The sequence below is a fragment of the Montipora foliosa genome, chromosome 11 (genome assembly GCF_036669935.1).
Source record: "Montipora foliosa isolate CH-2021 chromosome 11, ASM3666993v2, whole genome shotgun sequence".
In the NCBI taxonomy this organism is placed as follows: domain Eukaryota; kingdom Metazoa; phylum Cnidaria; class Anthozoa; order Scleractinia; family Acroporidae; genus Montipora; species Montipora foliosa.
In genome coordinates this window covers 51963842-51981277 of record NC_090879.1, presented here as the reverse complement: position 1 = coordinate 51981277, position 17436 = coordinate 51963842, and the positions used below count along the sequence as shown (strand labels likewise).

Here is a 17436-nt window from a genome sequence, read left to right as displayed (position 1 = left end):
AAAATGTAATTTCCGCGAAGATCATACATAAGAAGGAGACGTGAGAGAAAACGTATTTTTCATATAAGCAGAAAAACCCTTAAAAGGAACTTTTATCAAGTAATACGAGAAAATTTTGAATGCGCTATTACATACAAACGTAGAACTTGACTTTCGTAGTAGGAGGACAGATAATCTGCAAATATAAATATCGTTATTCTCTTATTTACATTATTCTTTGACACGAGAATTACAGCCAAATGAAAGCACAACTTTGTCGCGAATATTCTATGATAAGAACTTGTTCAGAAATCCAAAATCTACGTTACAAGCACACACCAGGCCTACTCCTGAGCATCTGGCTAGAAATCATCTCCTCTGGCCGCGCTTCAGCCATTCGATGAGGGCCAGTCTCGTGCTTCTTAAGTTGTCTCGCTCATGCCCAAAAAGAATTCTGGGTAATTCTGCCATTCCATGACAAGGGAAGACTCCCGATTCTCATTTCATAGTTTTTTTCATAAGTGTCGGGCCACCCAGTCCTACCAGCAAAATAACGCATCGATTGAAGGTTTTAGCTTTTGAAACTTGCCCACACTGTGTCAGTAGGTCCTGGAATTCGTCCACAGAAAGGCCAGAGAGACAACTTCACTCGTGAACCGCCATGTTTACAACAGAGCATTTTAGGCGTCCCAGTCTGCATGAAACCTTCTCTCGCCTCACGTCGGAGAAAAGACCAGATTGCTGGTACAAAAAACAAAAACAAAAAAAAAATCAGGATGTAAATTTTTTTTTTGGTAAGCTAGGTATCGAAGAGCCAGAACATTTGCGCATGCGCTGACGGAATGTTTGAACAAGAGTTAAAAACGCAGTACCTCCAGACACCGGCGCTGGAGCGTCGTGCCAAACGAGTCATCCCGGGATTTCGGCCCGTGGGATCGCTTTTGGACGCAGTTGGCCCTTCGCTGCTTTCTGCTACCGACCTTGCCTCCCGGTACGGCATTAAGGGAGAGATATGTCGGCCCCTAAACCATATGTGACAAATCCCACGCCTACTCACAGCTCCAAACCGCCCTTGCCAATATAGCGAAAGAATTAGATGGCTTTTATAATCAAGAGAAAAGTCATTTTATCTGTCATATGGTAAGTACTGGAGTCGCAAACTACAAAGTGTGCTCACGCACCTTGCTAAAGATAACATATATACAGGCATAAGCTTTATTCCATCTCGAAATTCCAAATAAATATAGGACTTAATATCTTCGGGACATTACAGCTAAAATACCTAGCATATACAGTTACCTCCTAAAAAGCTAATATTTACAAATATATTCATTAAAAAGAAAAGCCGCTGTACAAAATGAGGCCATGGATTCTCTTTTAAAACCAGTAAACGAATACGTACGGATAAAATCAGGTAGCGCATTCCGCAAGAAAAAAAAAGAACTAAGACCATAACTGGTTGTTTAAAGTTTATTGAGGAACAAAATGAAATTTCCACGAAGATCATGCATAAGAAGGAGACGTGAAAGAAAACGTATTTTTCATATAAGCAGAAAAAACCCTTAAAAGGAACTTTTATCAAATAATACGAGGAAATTTTGAATGCGCTATTACATACATACGTAGAGCTTGACTTTCGTAGTAAGAGGACAGATAATCTGCAAATATAAATATCGTTATTCTCTTATTTATATTATTCTTTGACACGAGAATTACAGCGAAATGAAAGCACAACTTTGTCGCGAATATTCTATGATAAGAACTTGTTCAGAAATCCAAAATCTACGTTACAAGCACATACCAGGCCTACTCCTGAGCATCTGGCTAGAAATCATTTCCTCTGGCCGCGCCTCAGCATTCGATGAGGGCCAGTCTCGTGCTTCTTAAGTTGTCTCGCTCATGCCCAAAAAGAATTCTGGGTAATTCTGCCATTCCATGACAAGGGAAGACTCCCGATTCTCATTTCATAGTTTTTTTCATAAGTGTCGGGCCACCCAGTCCTACCAGCAAAATAACGCATCGATTGAAGGTTTTAGCTTTCGAAACTTGCCCAGACTGTGTCAGTAGGTCCTGGAATTCGTCCACAGAAAGGCCAGAGAGACAACTTCACTCGTGAACCGCCATGTTTACAACAGAGCATTTTAGGCGTCCCAGTCTGCATGAAACCATCTCTCGCCTCACGTCGGAGACAAGACCAGATTGCTGGTACAAAAAACAAAAACAAAAAAAAACCATCATGTTAATTTTTTTTTTGGTAAGCTAGGTATCGAAGAGCCAGAACATTTGCGCATGCGCTGACAAAATGTTTGGACAAGAGAGAAAAACGCAGTACCTCATGACACTGGCGCTGGAGCGTCGTACCAAACGAGTCATCCCGGGATTTCGGCCCGTGCGATCGCTTTTGGACGCAGTTGGCCCTTCGCTGCTTTCTGCTACCGACCTTGCCTACCGGTACTGCATTGAGGGAGAGATATGTCGGCCCCTAAACCATATGTGACAAATCCCACGCCTACTCACAGCTCCAAACCGCCCTTGTCAATATAGCGTAAGAATTAGATGGCTTATATATTCAAGAGAAAAGTCATTTATCTGACATATGGTAAGCACTGGAGTCGCTGATTACAAAGTGTGCGCATGCGCCCTCCTAAAGGTAACATACATACAGTCATAAGCTTTTTCCGAATAACTACAGGAGCTAATATCTTCGAGACATTACATTTACAGCTAAAATACATAGCATATACAGATACCTACTAAATACATAATATTTAAAGATATATCCATTAAAAAGAAAAGCCGCTGTACAAGTACGGATAAAATCAGGTAGCGCATTCCGCAACTTAGCTGATACGTAAGAAAAAAAAAAAATAAGACCATAACTGGTTGTTCCCGGTTTATTGAGGAACAGAATGTAATTTCCGCGAACATCATGCACAAGAAGGGGACGGGAGAGAAAACGTATTTTTCATATAAGCAGAAAAACCCTTTTTTCAAAAAAAAAAAAAAAACCACATACTTTTATCAAGTAATACGAGGAAATTTTGAATGCGCTTATTGCATAGAGATTTCGAGCCTGACTTTCGTAGTAAGAGGACAGGTAATCTGCAAATATAAATATCGTTATTCTCTTATTTATATTATTCTTTGACACGAGAATTACAGCCAAATGAAAGCACAACTTTGTCGCGAATATTCTATGATAAGAACTTGTTCAGAAATCCAAAATCTACGTTACAAGCACACACCAGGCCTACTCCTGAGCATCTGGCTAGAAATCATTTCCTCTGGCCGCGCTTCAGCCATTCGATGAGGGCCAGTCTCGTGCTTCTTAAGTTGTCTCGCTCATGCCCAAAAGGAATTCTGGGTAATTTTGCCATTCCATGACAAGGGAAGACTCCCGATTCTCATTTCATAGTTTTTTTCATAAGTGTTGGGCCACCCAGTCCTACCAGCAAAATAACGCATCGATTGAAGGTTTTAGCTTTCAAAACTTGCCCAGACTGTGTCCGTAGGTCCTGAAATTCGTCCACAGAAAGGCCAGAGAGACAACTTCACTCGTGAACCGCCATGTTTACAACAGAGCATTTTAGGCGTCCCAGTCTGCATGAAACCTTCTCTCGCCTCACGTCGGAGACAAGACCAGATCGCTGGTACAAAAAAAAAAACCAAAAAAAAAACCAGCATGTTAATTTTTTTTTTTTTTGGTAAGCTAGGTATCGAAGAGCCAGAACATTTGCGCATGCGCTGACGGAATGTTTGAACAAGAGAGAAAAACGCAGTACCTCCAGACACCGGCGCTGGAGCGTCGTACCAAACCAGTCATCCCGGGATTTCGGCCCGCGCGATCGCTTTTGGACGCAGTTGGCCCTTTGCTGCTTTCTGCTACCGACCTTGCCTCCCGGTACGGCATTGAGGGAGAGATATGTCGGCCCCTAAACCATATGTGACAAATCCCACGCCTACTCACAGCTCCAAACCGCCCTTGTCAATATAGCGTAAGAATTAGATGGTTTATATATTCAAGAGAAAAGTCATTTATCTGACATATGGTAAGCACTGGAGTCGCTGATTACAAAGTGTGCGCATGCGCCCTCCTAAAGGTAACATACATACAGTCATAAGCTTTTTCCGAATAACTACAGGAGCTAATATCTTCGAGACATTACATTTACAGCTAAAATACATAGCATATACAGATACCTACTAAATACATAATATTTAAAGATATATCCATTAAAAAGAAAAGCCGCTGTACAAGTACGGATAAAATCAGGTAGCGCATTCCGCAACTTAGCTGATACGTAAGAAAAAAGAGAACTAAGACCATTACTGGTTGTTCCCGGTTTATTGAGGAACAGAATGTAATTTCCGCGAAGATCATGCACAAGAAGGGGAAGGGAGAGAAAACGTAGTTTTCATATAAGCAGAAAAACCCTTTTTTCAAAAAAAAAAAAACAAACAAACCACATACTTTTATCAAGTAATACGAGGAAATTTTGAATGCGCTTATTGCATAGAGATTTCGAGCCTGACTTTCGTAGTAAGAGGACAGGTAATCTGCAAATATAAATATCGTTATTCTCTTATTTATATTATTCTTTGACACGAGAATTACAGCGAAATGAAAGCACAACTTTGTCGCGAATATTCTATGATAAGAACTTGTTCAGAAATCCAAAATCTACGTTACAAGCACACACCAGGCCTACTCCTGAGCATCTGGCTAGAAATCATTTCCTCTGGCCGCGCTTCAGCCATTCGATGAGGGCCAGTCTCGTGCTTCTTAAGTTGTCTCGCTCATGCCCAAAAAGAATTCTGGGTAATTCTGCCATTCCATGACAAGGGAAGACTCCCGATTCTCATTTCATAGTTTTTTTCATAAGTGTCGGGCCACCCAGTCCTACCAGCAAAATAACGCATCGATTGAAGGTTTTAGCTTTCGAAACTTGCCCACACTGTGTCAGTAGGTCCTGGAATTCGTCTACAGAAAGGCAAGAGAGACAACTTCACTCGTGAACCGCCATGTTTACAACAGAGCATTTTAGGCGTCCCAGTCTGCATGAAACCTTCTCTCGCCTCACGTCGGAGACAAGACCAGATTGCTGGTACAAAAAACAAAAACAAAAAAAAAACCAGCCTGTTAATTTTTTTTTTGGTAAGCTAGGTATCGAAGAGCCAGAACATTTGCGCATGCGCTGACGGAATGTTTGAACAAGAGAGAAAAACGCACTACCTCCAGACACCGGCGCTGGAGCGTCGTACCAAACGAGTCATCCCGGGATTTCGGCCCGTGCGATCGCTTTTGGACGCAGTTGGCCCTTCGCTGCTTTCTGCTACCGACCTTGCCTCCCGGTACGGCATTGAGGGAGAGATATGTCGGCCCCTAAAACATATGTGACAAATCCCAAGCCTACTCACAGCTCCAAACCGCCCTTGTCAATATAGCGTAAGAATTAGATGGCTTATATATTCAAGAGAAAAGTCATTTATCTGACATATGGTAAGCACTGGAGTCGCTGATTACAAAGTGTGCGCATGCGCCCTCCTAAAGGTAACATACATACAGTCATAAGCTTTTTCCGAATAACTACAGGAGCTAATATCTTCGAGACATTACATTTACAGCTAAAATACATAGCATATACAGATACCTACTAAATACATAATATTTAAAGATATATCCATTAAAAAGAAAAGCCGCTGTACAAGTACGGATAAAATCAGGTAGCGCATTCCGCAACTTAGCTGATACGTAAGAAAAAAGAGAACTAAGACCATTACTGGTTGTTCCCGGTTTATTGAGGAACAGAATGTAATTTCCGCGAACATCATGCACAAGAAGGGGACGGGAGAGAAAACGTATTTTTCATATAAGCAGAAAAACCCTTTTTTCAGAAAAAAAAAAAAAAAAAAAAAACCACATACTTTTATCAAGTATTACGAGGAAATTTTGAATGCGCTTATTGCATAGAGATTTCGAGCCTGACTTTCGTAGTAAGAGGACAGGTAATCTGCAAATATAAATATCGTTATTCTCTTATTTATATTATTCTTTGACACGAGAATTACAGCGAAATGAAAGCACAACTTTGTCGCGAATATTCTATGATAAGAACTTGTTCAGAAATCCAAAATCTACGTTACAAGCACACACCAGGCCTACTCCTGAGCATCTGGCTAGAAATCATCTCCTCTGGCCGCGCTTCAGCCATTCGATGAGGGCCAGTCTCGTGCTTCTTAAGTTGTCTCGCTCATGCCCAAAAAGAATTCTGGGTAATTCTGCCATTCCATGACAAGGGAAGACTCCCGATTCTCATTTCATAGTTTTTTTCATAAGTGTCGGGCCACCCAGTCCTACCAGCAAAATAACGCATCGATTGAAGGTTTTAGCTTTCGAAACTTGCCCACACTGTGTCAGTAGGTCCTGGAATTCGTCCACAGAAAGGCCAGAGAGACAACTTCACTCGTGAACCGCCATGTTTACAACAGAGCATTTTAGGCGTCCCAGTCTGCATGAAACCTTCTCTCGCCTCACGTCGGAGACAAGACCAGATTGCTGGTACAAAAAACAAAAACAAAAAAAAAACCAGCATGTTAATTTTTTTTTTTGGTAAGCTAGGTATGGAAGAGCCAGAACATTTGCGCATGCGCTGACGGAATGTTTGAACAAGAGAGAAAAACGCAGTACCTCCAGACACCGGCGCTGGAGCGTCGTACCAAACGAGTCATCCCGGGATTTCGGCCCGTGCGATCGCTTTTGGACGCAGTTGGCCCTTCGCTGCTTTCTGCTACCGACCTTGCCTCCCGGTACGGCATTGAGGGAGAGATATGTCGGCCCCTAAACCATATGTGACAAATCCCACGCCTACTCACAGCTCCAAACCGCCCTTGTCAATATAGCGTAAGAATTAGATGGCTTATATATTCAAGAGAAAAGTCATTTATCTGACATATGGTAAGCACTAGAGTCGCTGATTACAAAGTGTGCGCATGCGCCCTCCTAAAGGTAACATACATACAGTCATAAGCTTTTTCCGAATAACTACAGGAGCTAATATCTTCGAGACATTACATTTACAGCTAAAATACATAGCATATACAGATACCTACTAAATACATAATATTTAAAGATATATCCATTAAAAAGAAAAGCCGCTGTACAAGTACGGATAAAATCAGGTAGCGCATTCCGCAACTTAGCTGATACGTAAGAAAAAAGAGAACTAAGACCATTACTGGTGGTCCCCGTTTTTATGAGGAACAGAATGTAATTTCCGCGAAGATCATGCACAAGAAGGGGACGGGAGAGAAAACGTATTTTTCATATAAGCAGAAAAACCCTTTTTTCAGAAAAAAAAAAAAAAAAAAAAAAAAAAACCACATACTTTTATCAAGTAATACGAGGAAATTTTGAATGCGCTTATTGCATAGAGATTTCGAGCCTGACTTTCGTAGTAAGAGGACAGGTAATCTGCAAATATAAATATCGTTATTCTCTTATTTATATTATTCTTTGACACGAGAATTACAGCGAAATGAAAGCACAACTTTGTCGCGAATATTCTATGATAAGAACTTGTTCAGAAATCCAAAATCTACGTTACAAGCACACACCAGGCCTACTCCTGAGCATCTGGCTAGAAATCATCTCCTCTGGCCGCGCTTCAGCCATTCGATGAGGGCCAGTCTCGTGCTTCTTAAGTTGTCTCGCTCATGCCCAAAAAGAATTCTGGGTAATTCTGCCATTCCATGACAAGGGAAGACTCCCGATTCTCATTTCATAGTTTTTTTCATAAGTGTCGGGCCACCCAGTCCTACCAGCAAAATAACGCATCGATTGAAGGTTTTAGCTTTCGAAACTTGCCCACACTGTGTCAGTAGGTCCTGGAATTCGTCCACAGAAAGGCCAGAGAGACAACTTCACTCGTGAACCGCCATGTTTACAACAGAGCATTTTAGGCGTCCCAGTCTGCATGAAACCTTCTCTCGCCTCACGTCGGAGACAAGACCAGATTGCTGGTACAAAAAACAAAAACAAAAAAAAACCAGCATGTTAATTTTTTTTTTTGGTAAGCTAGGTATCGAAGAGCCAGAACATTTGCGCATGCGCTGACGGAATGTTTGAACAAGAGAGAAAAACGCAGTACCTCCAGACACCGGCGCTGGAGCGTCGTACCAAACGAGTCATCCCGGGATTTCGGCCCGTGCGATCGCTTTTGGACGCAGTTGGCCCTTCGCTGCTTTCTGCTACCGACCTTGCCTCCCGGTACGGCATTGAGGGAGAGATATGTCGGCCCCTAAAAAATATGTGACAAATCCCACGCCTACTCACAGCTCCAAACCGCCCTTGTCAATATAGCGTAAGAATTAGATGGCTTATATATTCAAGAGAAAAGTCATTTATCTGACATATGGTAAGCACTGGAGTCGCTGATTACAAAGTGTGCGCATGCGCCCTCCTAAAGGTAACATACATACAGTCATAAGCTTTTTCCGAATAACTACAGGAGCTAATATCTTCGAGACATTACATTTACAGCTAAAATACATAGCATATACAGATACCTACTAAATACATAATATTTAAAGATATATCCATTAAAAAGAAAAGCCGCTGTACAAGTACGGATAAAATCAGGTAGCGCATTCCGCAACTTAGCTGATACGTAAGAAAAAAGAGAACTAAGACCATTACTGGTTGTTCTCGGTTTATTGAGGAACAGAATGTAATTTCCGCGAAGATCATGCACAAGAAGGGGACGGGAGAGAAAACGTATTTTTCATATAAGCAGAAAAACCCTTTTTTCAGAAAAAAAAAAAAAAAAAAAAAAAAAAACCACATACTTTTATCAAGTAATACGAGGAAATTTTGAATGCGCTTATTGCATAGAGATTTCGAGCCTGACTTTCGTAGTAAGAGGACAGGTAATCTGCAAATATAAATATCGTTATTCTCTTATTTATATTATTCTTTGACACGAGAATTACAGCGAAATGAAAGCACAACTTTGTCGCGAATATTCTATGATAAGAACTTGTTCAGAAATCCAAAATCTACGTTACAAGCACACACCAGGCCTACTCCTGAGCATCTGGCTAGAAATCATCTCCTCTGGCCGCGCTTCAGCCATTCGATGAGGGCCAGTCTCGTGCTTCTTAAGTTGTCTCGCTCATGCCCAAAAAGAATTCTGGGTAATTCTGCCATTCCATGACAAGGGAAGACTCCCGATTCTCATTTCATAGTTTTTTTCATAAGTGTCGGGCCACCCAGTCCTACCAGCAAAATAACGCATCGATTGAAGGTTTTAGCTTTCGAAACTTGCCCACACTGTGTCAGTAGGTCCTGGAATTCGTCCACAGAAAGGCCAGAGAGACAACTTCACTCGTGAACCGCCATGTTTACAACAGAGCATTTTAGGCGTCCCAGTCTGCATGAAACCTTCTCTCGCCTCACTTCGGAGACAAGACCAGATTGCTGGTACAAAAAACAAAAACAAAAAAAAAACCAGCATGTTAATTTTTTTTTTGGTAAGCTAGGTATCGAAGAGCCAGAACATTTGCGCATGCGCTGACGGAATGTTTGAACAAGAGAGAAAAACGCAGTACCTCCAGACACCGGCGCTGGAGCGTCGTACCAAACGAGTCATCCCGGGATTTCGGCCCGTGCGATCGCTTTTGGACGCAGTTGGCCCTTCGCTGCTTTCTGCTACCGACCTTGCCTCCCGGTACGGCATTGAGGGAGAGATATGTCGGCCCCTAAACCATATGTGACAAATCCCACGCCTACTCACAGCTCCAAACCGCCCTTGTCAATATAGCGTAAGAATTAGATGGCTTATATATTCAAGAGAAAAGTCATTTATCTGACATATGGTAAGCACTGGAGTCGCTGATTACAAAGTGTGCGCATGCGCCCTCCTAAAGGTAACATACATACAGTCATAAGCTTTTTCCGAATAACTACAGGAGCTAATATCTTCGAGACATTACATTTACAGCTAAAATACATAGCATATACAGATACCTACTAAATACATAATATTTAAAGATATATCCATTAAAAAGAAAAGCCGCTGTACAAGTACGGATAAAATCAGGTAGCGCATTCCGCAACTTAGCTGATACGTAAGAAAAAAGAGAACTAAGACCATTACTGGTTGTTCCCGGTTTATTGAGGAACAGAATGTAATTTCCGCGAAGATCATGCACAAGAAGGGGACGGGAGAGAAAACGTATTTTTCATATAAGCAGAAAAACCCTTTTTTAATAAAAAAAAAAAAAAAAAAAAAAAAAAACCACATACTTTTATCAAGTAATACGAGGAAATTTTGAATGCGCTTATTGCATAGAGATTTCGAGCCTGACTTTCGTAGTAAGAGGACAGGTAATCTGCAAATATAAATATCGTTATTCTCTTATTTATATTATTCTTTGACACGAGAATTACAGCGAAATGAAAGCACAACTTTGTCGCGAATATTCTATGATAAGAACTTGTTCAGAAATCCAAAATCTACGTTACAAGCACACACCAGGCCTACTCCTGAGCATCTGGCTAGAAATCATCTCCTCTGGCCGCGCTTCAGCCATTCGATGAGGGCCAGTCTCGTGCTTCTTAAGTTGTCTCGCTCATGCCCAAAAAGAATTCTGGGTAATTCTGCCATTCCATGACAAGGGAAGACTCCCGATTCTCATTTCATAGTTTTTTTCATAAGTGTCGGGCCACCCAGTCCTACCAGCAAAATAACGCATCGATTGAAGGTTTTAGCTTTCGAAACTTGCCCACACTGTGTCAGTAGGTCCTGGAATTCGTCCACAGAAAGGCCAGAGAGACAACTTCACTCGTGAACCGCCATGTTTACAACAGAGCATTTTAGGCGTCCCAGTCTGCATGAAACCTTCTCTGCGCTGACGGAATGTTTGAACAAGAGAGAAAAACGCAGTACCTCCAGACACCGGCGCTGGAGCGTCGTACCAAACGAGTCATCCCGGGATTTCGGCCCGTGCGATCGCTTTTGGACGCAGTTGGCCCTTCGCTGCTTTCTGCTACCGACCTTGCCTCCCGGTACGGCATTGAGGGAGAGATATGTCGGCCCCTAAACCATATGTGACAAATCCCACGCCTACTCACAGCTCCAAACCGCCCTTGTCAATATAGCGTAAGAATTAGATGGCTTATATATTCAAGAGAAAAGTCATTTATCTGACATATGGTAAGCACTGGAGTCGCTGATTACAAAGTGTGCGCATGCGCCCTCCTAAAGGTAACATACATACAGTCATAAGCTTTTTCCGAATAACTACAGGAGCTAATATCTTCGAGACATTACATTTACAGCTAAAATACATAGCATATACAGATACCTACTAAATACATAATATTTAAAGATATATCCATTAAAAAGAAAAGCCGCTGTACAAGTACGGATAAAATCAGGTAGCGCATTCCGCAACTTAGCTGATACGTAAGAAAAAAGAGAACTAAGACCATTACTGGTTGTTCCCGGTTTATTGAGGAACAGAATGTAATTTCCGCGAAGATCATGCACAAGAAGGGGACGGGAGAGAAAACGTATTTTTCATATAAGCAGAAAAACCCTTTTTTCAGAAAAAAAAAAAAAAAAAAAAAAAAAACCACATACTTTTATCAAGTAATACGAGGAAATTTTGAATGCGCTTATTGCATAGAGATTTCGAGCCTGACTTTCGTAGTAAGAGGACAGGTAATCTGCAAATATAAATATCGTTATTCTCTTATTTATATTATTCTTTGACACGAGAATTACAGCGAAATGAAAGCACAACTTTGTCGCGAATATTCTATGATAAGAACTTGTTCAGAAATCCAAAATCTACGTTACAAGCACACACCAGGCCTACTCCTGAGCATCTGGCTAGAAATCATCTCCTCTGGCCGCGCTTCAGCCATTCGATGAGGGCCAGTCTCGTGCTTCTTAAGTTGTCTCGCTCATGCCCAAAAAGAATTCTGGGTAATTCTGCCATTCCATGACAAGGGAAGACTCCCGATTCTCATTTCATAGTTTTTTTCATAAGTGTCGGGCCACCCAGTCCTACCAGCAAAATAACGCATCGATTGAAGGTTTTAGCTTTCGAAACTTGCCCACACTGTGTCAGTAGGTCCTGGAATTCGTCCACAGAAAGGCCAGAGAGACAACTTCACTCGTGAACCGCCATGTTTACAACAGAGCATTTTAGGCGTCCCAGTCTGCATGAAACCTTCTCTCGCCTCACGTCGGAGACAAGACCAGATTGCTGGTACAAAAAACAAAACAAAAAAAAAACCAGCATGTTAATTTTTTTTTTTGGTAAGCTAGGTATCGAAGAGCCAGAACATTTGCGCATGCGCTGACGGAATGTTTGAACAAGAGAGAAAAACGCAGTACCTCCAGACACCGGCGCTGGAGCGTCGTACCAAACGAGTCATCCCGGGATTTCGGCCCGTGCGATCGCTTTTGGACGCAGTTGGCCCTTCGCTGCTTTCTGCTACCGACCTTGCCTCCCGGTACGGCATTGAGGGAGAGATATGTCGGCCCCTAAACCATATGTGACAAATCCCACGCCTACTCACAGCTCCAAACCGCCCTTGTCAATATAGCGTAAGAATTAGATGGCTTATATATTCAAGAGAAAAGTCATTTATCTGACATATGGTAAGCACTGGAGTCGCTGATTACAAAGTGTGCGCATGCGCCCTCCTAAAGGTAACATACATACAGTCATAAGCTTTTTCCGAATAACTACAGGAGCTAATATCTTCGAGACATTACATTTACAGCTAAAATACATAGCATATACAGATACCTACTAAATACATAATATTTAAAGATATATCCATTAAAAAGAAAAGCCGCTGTACAAGTACGGATAAAATCAGGTAGCGCATTCCGCAACTTAGCTGATACGTAAGAAAAAAGAGAACTAAGACCATTACTGGTTGTTCCCGGTTTATTGAGGAACAGAATGTAATTTCCGCGAAGATCATGCACAAGAAGGGGACGGGAGAGAAAACGTATTTTTCATATAAGCAGAAAAACCCTTTTTTCAGAAAAAAAAAAAAAAAAAAAAAAAAAAACCACATACTTTTATCAAGTAATACGAGGAAATTTTGAATGCGCTTATTGCATAGAGATTTCGAGCCTGACTTTCGTAGTAAGAGGACAGGTAATCTGCAAATATAAATATCGTTATTCTCTTATTTATATTATTCTTTGACACGAGAATTACAGCGAAATGAAAGCACAACTTTGTCGCGAATATTCTATGATAAGAACTTGTTCAGAAATCCAAAATCTACGTTACAAGCACACACCAGGCCTACTCCTGAGCATCTGGCTAGAAATCATCTCCTCTGGCCGCGCTTCAGCCATTCGATGAGGGCCAGTCTCGTGCTTCTTAAGTTGTCTCGCTCATGCCCAAAAAGAATTCTGGGTAATTCTGCCATTCCATGACAAGGGAAGACTCCCGATTCTCATTTCATAGTTTTTTTCATAAGTGTCGGGCCACCCAGTCCTACCAGCAAAATAACGCATCGATTGAAGGTTTTAGCTTTCGAAACTTGCCCACACTGTGTCAGTAGGTCCTGGAATTCGTCCACAGAAAGGCCAGAGAGACAACTTCACTCGTGAACCGCCATGTTTACAACAGAGCATTTTAGGCGTCCCAGTCTGCATGAAACCTTCTCTCGCCTCACGTCGGAGACAAGACCAGATTGCTGGTACAAAAAACAAAAACAAAAAAAAAACCAGCATGTTAATTTTTTTTTTTGGTAAGCTAGGTATCGAAGAGCCAGAACATTTGCGCATGCGCTGACGGAATGTTTGAACAAGAGAGAAAAACGCAGTACCTCCAGACACCGGCGCTGGAGCGTCGTACCAAACGAGTCATCCCGGGATTTCGGCCCGTGCGATCGCTTTTGGACGCAGTTGGCCCTTCGCTGCTTTCTGCTACCGACCTTGCCTCCCGGTACGGCATTGAGGGAGAGATATGTCGGCCCCTAAACCATATGTGACAAATCCCACGCCTACTCACAGCTCCAAACCGCCCTTGTCAATATAGCGTAAGAATTAGATGGCTTATATATTCAAGAGAAAAGTCATTTATCTGACATATGGTAAGCACTGGAGTCGCTGATTACAAAGTGTGCGCATGCGCCCTCCTAAAGGTAACATACATACAGTCATAAGCTTTTTCCGAATAACTACAGGAGCTAATATCTTCGAGACATTACATTTACAGCTAAAATACATAGCATATACAGATACCTACTAAATACATAATATTTAAAGATATATCCATTAAAAAGAAAAGCCGCTGTACAAGTACGGATAAAATCAGGTAGCGCATTCCGCAACTTAGCTGATACGTAAGAAAAAAGAGAACTAAGACCATTACTGGTTGTTCCCGGTTTATTGAGGAACAGAATGTAATTTCCGCGAAGATCATGCACAAGAAGGGGACGGGAGAGAAAACGTATTTTTCATATAAGCAGAAAAACCCTTTTTTCAGAAAAAAAAAAAAAAAAAAAAAAAAAAACCACATACTTTTATCAAGTAATACGAGGAAATTTTGAATGCGCTTATTGCATAGAGATTTCGAGCCTGACTTTCGTAGTAAGAGGACAGGTAATCTGCAAATATAAATATCGTTATTCTCTTATTTATATTATTCTTTGACACGAGAATTACAGCGAAATGAAAGCACAACTTTGTCGCGAATATTCTATGATAAGAACTTGTTCAGAAATCCAAAATCTACGTTACAAGCACACACCAGGCCTACTCCTGAGCATCTGGCTAGAAATCATCTCCTCTGGCCGCGCTTCAGCCATTCGATGAGGGCCAGTCTCGTGCTTCTTAAGTTGTCTCGCTCATGCCCAAAAAGAATTCTGGGTAATTCTGCCATTCCATGACAAGGGAAGACTCCCGATTCTCATTTCATAGTTTTTTTCATAAGTGTCGGGCCACCCAGTCCTACCAGCAAAATAACGCATCGATTGAAGGTTTTAGCTTTCGAAACTTGCCCACACTGTGTCAGTAGGTCCTGGAATTCGTCCACAGAAAGGCCAGAGAGACAACTTCACTCGTGAACCGCCATGTTTACAACAGAGCATTTTAGGCGTCCCAGTCTGCATGAAACCTTCTCTCGCCTCACGTCGGAGACAAGACCAGATTGCTGGTACAAAAAACAAAAACAAAAAAAAACCAGCATGTTAATTTTTTTTTTTGGTAAGCTAGGTATCGAAGAGCCAGAACATTTGCGCATGCGCTGACGGAATGTTTGAACAAGAGAGAAAAACGCAGTACCTCCAGACACCGGCGCTGGAGCGTCGTACCAAACGAGTCATCCCGGGATTTCGGCCCGTGCGATCGCTTTTGGACGCAGTTGGCCCTTCGCTGCTTTCTGCTACCGACCTTGCCTCCCGGTACGGCATTGAGGGAGAGATATGTCGGCCCCTAAACCATATGTGACAAATCCCACGCCTACTCACAGCTCCAAACCGCCCTTGTCAATATAGCGTAAGAATTAGATGGCTTATATATTCAAGAGAAAAGTCATTTATCTGACATATGGTAAGCACTGGAGTCGCTGATTACAAAGTGTGCGCATGCGCCCTCCTAAAGGTAACATACATACAGTCATAAGCTTTTTCCGAATAACTACAGGAGCTAATATCTTCGAGACATTACATTTACAGCTAAAATACATAGCATATACAGATACCTACTAAATACATAATATTTAAAGATATATCCATTAAAAAGAAAAGCCGCTGTACAAGTACGGATAAAATCAGGTAGCGCATTCCGCAACTTAGCTGATACGTAAGAAAAAAGAGAACTAAGACCATTACTGGTTGTTCCCGGTTTATTGAGGAACAGAATGTAATTTCCGCGAAGATCATGCACAAGAAGGGGACGGGAGAGAAAACGTATTTTTCATATAAGCAGAAAAACCCTTTTTTCAGAAAAAAAAAAAAAAAAAAAAAAAAAAAACCACATACTTTTATCAAGTAATACGAGGAAATTTTGAATGCGCTTATTGCATAGAGATTTCGAGCCTGACTTTCGTAGTAAGAGGACAGGTAATCTGCAAATATAAATATCGTTATTCTCTTATTTATATTATTCTTTGACACGAGAATTACAGCGAAATGAAAGCACAACTTTGTCGCGAATATTCTATGATAAGAACTTGTTCAGAAATCCAAAATCTACGTTACAAGCACACACCAGGCCTACTCCTGAGCATCTGGCTAGAAATCATCTCCTCTGGCCGCGCTTCAGCCATTCGATGAGGGCCAGTCTCGTGCTTCTTAAGTTGTCTCGCTCATGCCCAAAAAGAATTCTGGGTAATTCTGCCATTCCATGACAAGGGAAGACTCCCGATTCTCATTTCATAGTTTTTTTCATAAGTGTCGGGCCACCCAGTCCTACCAGCAAAATAACGCATCGATTGAAGGTTTTAGCTTTCGAAACGTGCCCACACTGTGTCAGTAGGTCCTGGAATTCGTCCACAGAAAGGCCAGAGAGACAACTTCACTCGTGAACCGCCATGTTTACAACAGAGCATTTTAGGCGTCCCAGTCTGCATGAAACCTTCTCTCGCCTCACGTCGGAGACAAGACCAGATTGCTGGTACAAAAAACAAAAACAAAAAAAAAACCAGCATGTTAATTTTTTTTTTTGGTAAGCTAGGTATCGAAGAGCCAGAACATTTGCGCATGCGCTGACGGAATGTTTGAACAAGAGAGAAAAACGCAGTACCTCCAGACACCGGCGCTGGAGCGTCGTACCAAACGAGTCATCCCGGGATTTCGGCCCGTGCGATCGCTTTTGGACGCAGTTGGCCCTTCGCTGCTTTCTGCTACCGACCTTGCCTCCCGGTACGGCATTGAGGGAGAGATATGTCGGCCCCTAAACCATATGTGACAAATCCCACGCCTACTCACAGCTCCAAACCGCCCTTGTCAATATAGCGTAAGAATTAGATGGCTTATATATTCAAGAGAAAAGTCATTTATCTGACATATGGTAAGCACTGGAGTCGCTGATTACAAAGTGTGCGCATGCGCCCTCCTAAAGGTAACATACATACAGTCATAAGCTTTTTCCGAATAACTACAGGAGCTAATATCTTCGAGACATTACATTTACAGCTAAAATACATAGCATATACAGATACCTACTAAATACATAATATTTAAAGATATATCCATTAAAAAGAAAAGCCGCTGTACAAGTACGGATAAAATCAGGTAGCGCATTCCGCAACTTAGCTGATACGTAAGAAAAAAGAGAACTAAGACCATTACTGGTTGTTCCCGGTTTATTGAGGAACAGAATGTAATTTCCGCGAAGATCATGCACAAGAAGGGGACGGGAGAGAAAACGTATTTTTCATATAAGCAGAAAAACCCTTTTTTCAGAAAAAAAAAAA

At 41.7% G+C, this 17436-nt stretch overlaps 1 long non-coding RNA gene across 4 annotated transcripts in view; it reads right to left on the bottom strand.

Annotated features, from left to right (window-relative positions):
• Positions 1-222: 222 nt before the first annotated feature.
• Positions 223-17436, bottom strand: part of LOC137976066 (uncharacterized) — a 17984-nt gene continuing 770 nt past the window's right edge. For 2 of the 4 annotated variants that reach the window (XR_011117688.1, XR_011117687.1), the window contains exons 2-7: positions 16230-16631; positions 14770-15171; positions 13310-13711; positions 9053-12252; positions 7594-7995; positions 5403-6535 (exon numbers count right to left, since the gene is read on the bottom strand). This is a non-coding gene — a long non-coding RNA (uncharacterized lncRNA). Of the gene's footprint in view, positions 685-4000; positions 5082-5402; positions 6536-7593; positions 7996-9052; positions 12253-13309; positions 13712-14769; positions 15172-16229; positions 16632-17436 lie in introns of those variants that run through there. The other 2 variants (XR_011117690.1, XR_011117689.1) reach the window with 2 other exon arrangements.